The following is a 7,076-nucleotide window of genomic DNA, read 5'->3' on the forward strand; positions in this document are numbered from 1 at the left end:
TTCTTCTGCATGATAAAAGCATGGGACTTAAGCCAAGGGTTGTGGTGTAACTGAAATGTTTCAGAAACTAAACTGATTGCATGACTGCATACTGTTAAGAGGGTCTGAGTCGGATTCTTTAAACATTTCTATGTGTTCTTCCTCACATGAGTGCTTCTATTCTTCACAGCAGGATGGTTTAGAAAGTTAGGAGCTAGTTCTCTGAGTTTGCATCTGCCCTTTCAAGATATGTTGAAAAATGGGAACAGAGGTGGAAACACGGATTATATTAATCCAAAATAGTCTTGGCAAAATTACTTGTTCATTTTAATTCTTAAAACACAGAGAGTTGTAAATATTTCTTTAAATGGCCCACAATTTGCAAGCTGACCCCAGCCTGCAAAACAAATCAAATTAATGGATTGGTAAACTTAAAGATGTTTTTCTGTCTTACAGGTGTATGAGAGGTGGTTGGTGAGCTTCCCTTTGCTGCAACTGGCAGTTAGAGGTGTTGGGTTAATGCAGCCTGAGGTATCTTTCCATTCTTGTTTTGTTCTGTTAGCAAAAAGTATAGGACAACCTCACCAGATTTTAACTTTGCTAGTACCTACAAATGCTCAAATCTAATTCAGTATAAAGTTTTACCCAAGGGAAATGCCAGACTGTAGTTTCTTGCCTGCAGTTGACAGAAATCTTTACTCAAAGTCTATTTTTTCTGTTTACAGCTCTTCTTTTAGTTATTTAAGACTTGATCAAACTTCCCTTGTTACAACAAATTGTGTCCCAGATGTTACAGCAAAACTTGCACAGAAGTTTTGTAGAACGATAATGGTGTGTTTTACCCCTTTTCTGAAGCAGCTTGGTGTATTCAGAGTTGGACCTGATGAAAATCCTCTGTGGTGGGCTGCACTCAGCAAAGACTCGGTGGAGTTTAGCTGATAGAGTCTCTAGCAACCAAAAAGGTCTGTGGCTGTAGAGGGTACAGCCAGTCCAGCTGTGCAGAGGTTATTATTTTCTCTGCAGTATCTCCTCTGAGTTGCTTGCAGGCCACTGCAAAATTGCAAAGAGAGACAGCCTCTCCTGTGTTCTTAGTGCTCCCATGATGGTCCTGCCTGTACTGCAAGGACAGCGCAGAGGAAGAAAATTGGCATCGCTGAGCTTGTGACTGAAATGAGGAAAATTAACATGCTGCTGTATGGAGAAAAGCCTGAAGGTAAGACAAAATACTTTAAAAGTAGTTATTGACTGTAGCTGTTTGTCCTCTTAAATGTGGCCTAAAAATTTCTGCATCAAAAAAAGCAAGAGCTGGAGGTGACAGGAATCTGCAACAATGCTGTATAGTCTGTGCCACAAATACCTTGGGTTTTCAGTGGAAGATGGTCTAGGGGTGATACTCATTCTCTGTAATCAAGATGAATTGTAGTTCAAGTAAATACGGATATTTTTTGCCCTTGTCTGAACAGGCTGTGAGATATCCCTTCGTAAATACTTTGTCTGTGTTCCGTTCTCCCACCATCAGCCTCTAAGCACTTGTGCATTACCCATACAGTGATACACTGCAAGTTTTCTCTGACTTGGCAGTCCTCCTTCTGTTATTTGAAGGGAGACAAAGACCCATAGCCCTGTGCAGAGCTTGGGTCTTTTCCTCATTTAGTGACTCACACCTCCATCTACAATGTATAGATATACATTGTATCTATATGTTTACATATAGATGTGTATATATGTGTAATATGTGTATATATATGCATATATATGTGTGTGTGTGTATATATACAATGTGTATATAAGTATGTATCATGATACATAATACATACATATATATATGAGATACGTAAATATTATTTTTCAATGTGCTGTGATGTTAAGGAAGAAGGGTAAGAGATTTATTCTCCACACTCCCCTACTGATGACAAGGCTATGCCTGCTCATGGACCAAATCGCAAATTCTATAAAAACTGCAGGAGAACAACGTTTAGGTCAGATGTATAATGAAGGTAATAAATTAAGTATTCTGTACTAATAGATAATGTATGACTTAAATGGGTGTGTGGGAATGGAGATGTAGGCATTGTCTTTCCTGTAATTTTGCAGACAAGTTATGCAACGATAGAAATTGCAGAAGATTGTTTTATTAAGTACGCATGAAGGATCATTCCTTATTCCTCATATTGCAGAGAAAATACTCTAACTGTAAACCATAAAATGTAAACTGTTAAGTCTCTCAGCTATCTAGCAGAGGCATTGTGTTTTATCTGGTAAAAAACAACTGATGACTGAAATTATGACAAAATTCTTAAAAAAATAATTATTACGGTGTGTGTCCCATAATAAATATGAACTGACTTTTGAAAATAAAAGCAGATGAAAACCTTCAGGGTAGTACTAGAATCATAAAATATATGACACCAAAAATTGTACTTGAGGAATTTCTCACACTTTTTAAAACTTTTCCACAACCTTTCATGATACAGTGTATGATAGCCAGAAGATAATTAGTCATGGAGCTCTAAGATTAAATGTGAAGTGATTGCCCAGGGTCATACAGGTACTAATGCAAGAAGTAAAGCTTTCTATATCTGTGAGGGCTTAAATACTACCGTTTACATTCTGTGGCATGTGTATGAGAAGTCTTTGCCTAGAACAGAGGATATATTGGTTAGTTATAACCCGTTAGTGGGCTATAATTACTTTTCCAAGACCAGCTTAACTCAAGATTTACTTACTAGCAAACACTGAAGACAGTAACAAAACCATGGATGTATTTTGCTTTGCTGGGCTAGTATTTGGAGGATATAAAGTGTTGCTATTTGGGTCAGATATTAGAGGACATCCCTGGTGCATGCTTATGCAGTATGCTAGGCAGGGGATTTAGTGATGAAGAATACCAGCAAAGTGTGAAGATAGGTTTAGAATTACTAGTGAGACATTTCAGACTCTTACTCTTGGTAATGTTAGATTTTATATATTGCAAGAAATTGAAACTACCAAGATAATTCAGCTGTAAAATATGCCATAGCTATTTTCTTCTGGGGTTGGATGCACATTGCCAGAGGTTTTGGTCAACATCTGCCTTCTCTTGTCTGAACAGTGAGTTATAAAACTGGCAGCAGGCATGGTATCTCTCCATGGCATCTGATGAGGCCCAGAAACTGATAATACCGATAGTTTTTGAAAGCTTTGAGCAAAGTGTCTTTCTAAAGACAGCCAAGTCTTTCAACAAGCTTCATTTATGTAAATTTGCATGCTTTTCTTTTTAACCCATAATTCACTTGGGTTTGTTGTTTGTTTGGAATTTTCTTGTTGCTTGAATTAATGCAGTAATTAATTCGATTAGTACTTTTATCCTGCTAGTCCTCTAAAAGGCATATGGAGAAATAAGGCAAGATGTGGTCATGATAGGGTCCCCCTGAAAAGTTAATGGACTTTGATTCTGTACAAGTCCAGGTTAGGGAAAGTTCTCATACCCTGTAGATTTGAGCCAGGGATCTTGTCTGGTGCTCACTTGGGAGCTTTTCAGTGCTGTGTGAAGGGTTGAGGTGAAACTAGGGATAGAGGACTCCTGATTGCATAAATGTAGCTGAATCTACACGGAGGAATAATGGAGTGAGGAGGCACCCCTGAAACACTGGTTCAGAATAATCCAAGTATCCAGGATTGCTGTGATCAGTACCGGCCATGAGGCTGAAACCACAGAATTGGCATGGGAGCTTCGGGATGGGTTTCCACAAAGCAGCTCTTTCAGGACTGGAGAAGAACGGTGGTCGTGAGTCCTCCCTCCCTGATCCCCATGCCTACTGCTGAGACGAGCTCAGCCTGCAAGAAGGGAGATGAGCAGGGGTGAGACAGAGTCCTGGGTTTCCATAAACTGTATGTTTTGAATTTGTTGTGGAAGAGGGGAAGGAGGTTTGATCAAGCTGCTCTTTCATTGGTCACAATTGCTTTTTCCATGTATATGGTGAGTTTCCCATGGTTCTTTGTGCTGTTTCCTATTCTTCCCCACCAAAAGAAAATTTAAAAATAGTAAGTAGAACCCGCTGACAATACTATGGAGACTTCATTAATAATTTCCCAGTGGCAAAAATAGTCTGGCTAGGAACCTAGATCAGTTTTATTCATTGTGCATATGAACGGGTTGACGTAGCGCTTAGGGATATGGTGTAGTTGAGAACTGACAATGTTAGGTTAATGATTGGACTGGATGATCTACAAGGTCTTTTCCAACCTTGATGATTCTGTGATTCTGTATCTCCCCAGTGGACCCTGGTCCCTGGTCTCTCCCATCACCAGAAGGTCCCAGAGGATGGCAGGGGCTCTGCAGGTTTTCTGCCACATTACAGGATGACAGCCGAAGTGCTAAAGGGATTTCACTAAGTGCTCGCAGGGTGGCTAATACACAGGACAAATGAGCTTGCAAGTGTCCTAGGCCAGGGGATATTGCCAGCACTTAAGCCAATAGCTCACCTGTTATATGAGCTGGATGCAGACTAATATCTTTCCTTGTGACTGAGTTTACTGCGTACGCTGGATAGGATGCCTTCTCCTTCCCCTACTTCTCCCTTTCCTTGGAAGCTATCAGTTTTCTACTCCAGTGCCCCATTTTCAGAGTAGGGTTAGTCAGGGTATCTCTTCCAGTGCTGGAGTAAATCTAAGCAGCATGTGCTCGCCTTCAGAGGGCAGCACAGCTTGGCAAAATGTTCAGAGGTGCTTTTTCATTCCTCAGTCCCCAGTGGGTTTTTCGGTCAGTCCTGCATGAAGAGAGGTTGCACCCCTCAGGACAGCTCCATCAGACGTTGCAGTCTGATGTACAGGCTACTAAAATTTTGGCAACAACAAGTTGCAGTTCAAAAGCCATCATGCCTTGTGGCCTCTTTCTGAGCAAAGTATTACTGACCTTTTCCCTTCCTCCCTATGGTATTTAGCAAGATACTGGAAATTGAGTCGGTGCTCCCTGCTTCTCCCTCCCGCTGATGCACATCTGTTCTGTTCCCTCTAAAGGTCATCTCTACATCATCTCCACTGATTGAATAACTCTATGTACCATTAAAAAGTCCACCAGGACCAGACACCCTCACAAATGGACATTTCACTCCACACCATTTCCTGTCCCTCTGAAACAGACCGAAGGCAAAAATGTCCATTTCCTCTCAGGATAACGTGTAAAGTGTCTACTTAGGATTGCCAATGCTGCTTTCAACAAGCAGAAGCCAATCTAGTGAAATTGCTTCAAAAGCACAAGATGAAAGAATGAAATTAAAACATATTGAAGTATATTCCTTTGTTTTCTGGCTTTTGAGTACATGGGGCTTACCTTTTGAAGCTCCCTTAAGGGCAAGAATGGTCTCTTCTTAAGAATCACATGCTGACACACTGGTGTATTTATTTATCTTCAGAGTGTAGAGTTCTAAGGAAATACCAAATATTGCAATGTCACCAAAAAACTGGGGATGAGATTTATGATCCTGTCAGGTGACAGTTGCTTCCACTGTCAGGAGCACTATCAAAATCTGCCATACCACAATCTCTTTTGCTCTTATGTAAGTTGTCCCACTAAGAAGTAACGCAAACCATGCAAAAGGCCACACTGTAGCCCATGCTGGGGAATTCAGTACATGTGAAAAACAGCTTATACTGATATATGTTGTTTCTTCCAATAGTAAACATACCAATGTCAAAGATAGCAAGACCAGAAACATCAATTAAATAATGCCCCCAATGAATTCCATTGCAGTTTTTTAGAAAATTATCTGCTGAATATTGTTTCCATTATTTATCTAGCTTCACTCTTGCAGATAAAAAACTGGATGATATAGCTGGTAAAGAGTTGTCCAGGCTTTTATACTAAATATTTATGTGAAATCATTATTTCTATTTTATTTTTCTTGTACTGTTTTTCACGTACAAAGAGTTTAAACCCTCAGTTAACCTCTGGGCTGCATTTTTTTCTCTTTTCTGTGAGTATTTGCTCTTGTATTGAGAGAAAAGTTCTTGGCCAAAATGACTGTCTATCATTTTCCATGATATGACTTAAAAGTGATTATACAAGCTGGTTGTTTGAAGTTTTATTTAACCTGAAGATACATTTTCTGGCTGATGTCATGAATTCATCATCTGAATTGCCAGCAACCACTGCACATGTTCAGCGTGTTTCCAAACAGGTTGTGCTCTCCAGGATTTTGGCTGTGGTTTTTGTCTTTCATTGTTATTAAGTAGTCAGGGATTGCATAGGGCCCTTAATGAACATGGATAAGAATATGTATTTAGTACCATAAGCTGACATGACAGAGCTAGACATGTTCACTACAGTAAAAAAAAAAAAAAAAAAAAAAAAAAGAAAAAACCCACAGCCAAAAGCCAGTTTCTGAATTCAGTTGCATCTTTTATCTCAATAGGTTCAAGTGAATTGCACTGGTCGTATTCCTGTCTAATGAAACCATATTAAAAAATCAAGCCAAGTATCTGTCTCTAAACATCAGGGGATGTGATCAGGTTTATGTAATTTACCAGGATTTTGGTCATATATAAATACATAAAAACATTTAACAGTGAAAGTACTACTAAACATGCTGTGACTTAACTCATCTATGTAAATTTATCTCTAGGATAAGGTGACTTAAAAACCAGAGATAACTGTCCTCCTTATCCGCACTATGGTATTTACTTTCTAGGAAGAGCAACTTAAACTGTATGAGTCAGGTAGATAGAAAGCAACCAAATGGTGGTGCTGGGTGGTGTTTTTTCTTTTTAAATTACTGAAATCAAAGGGCTATTTTAAAGAGACTATGTAAGCAGTTGTACAAAGTCTGGCTTACTCATCACATCACAGTGAGCAAATACTGCTCTGAGTTTTGGATTGTTATAAAGCTTGGTCTGCTTAGGAGAGGCCAAAATGGAGAGTAAACTCCATCTGTTGTAATCCTCTCTTCCACTGGAAGGTTGTCTTCTCAAACCAGCAGCTCGTTGCAAATTGGTTTTGAATAGGGAAGCTCATGCTCAAGAAATTATTGGTCTCCTCCTAGGAAATTTAACTGGGGTCAGTCTGACTTTTTAATGTTGCAGTCCCCTGGGTTAATACAAACAACTGATTTTATGTTTGG

The sequence above is a fragment of the Strix uralensis genome, chromosome 1 (assembly GCF_047716275.1).
Source record: "Strix uralensis isolate ZFMK-TIS-50842 chromosome 1, bStrUra1, whole genome shotgun sequence".
Lineage (NCBI taxonomy): Eukaryota > Metazoa > Chordata > Aves > Strigiformes > Strigidae > Strix > Strix uralensis.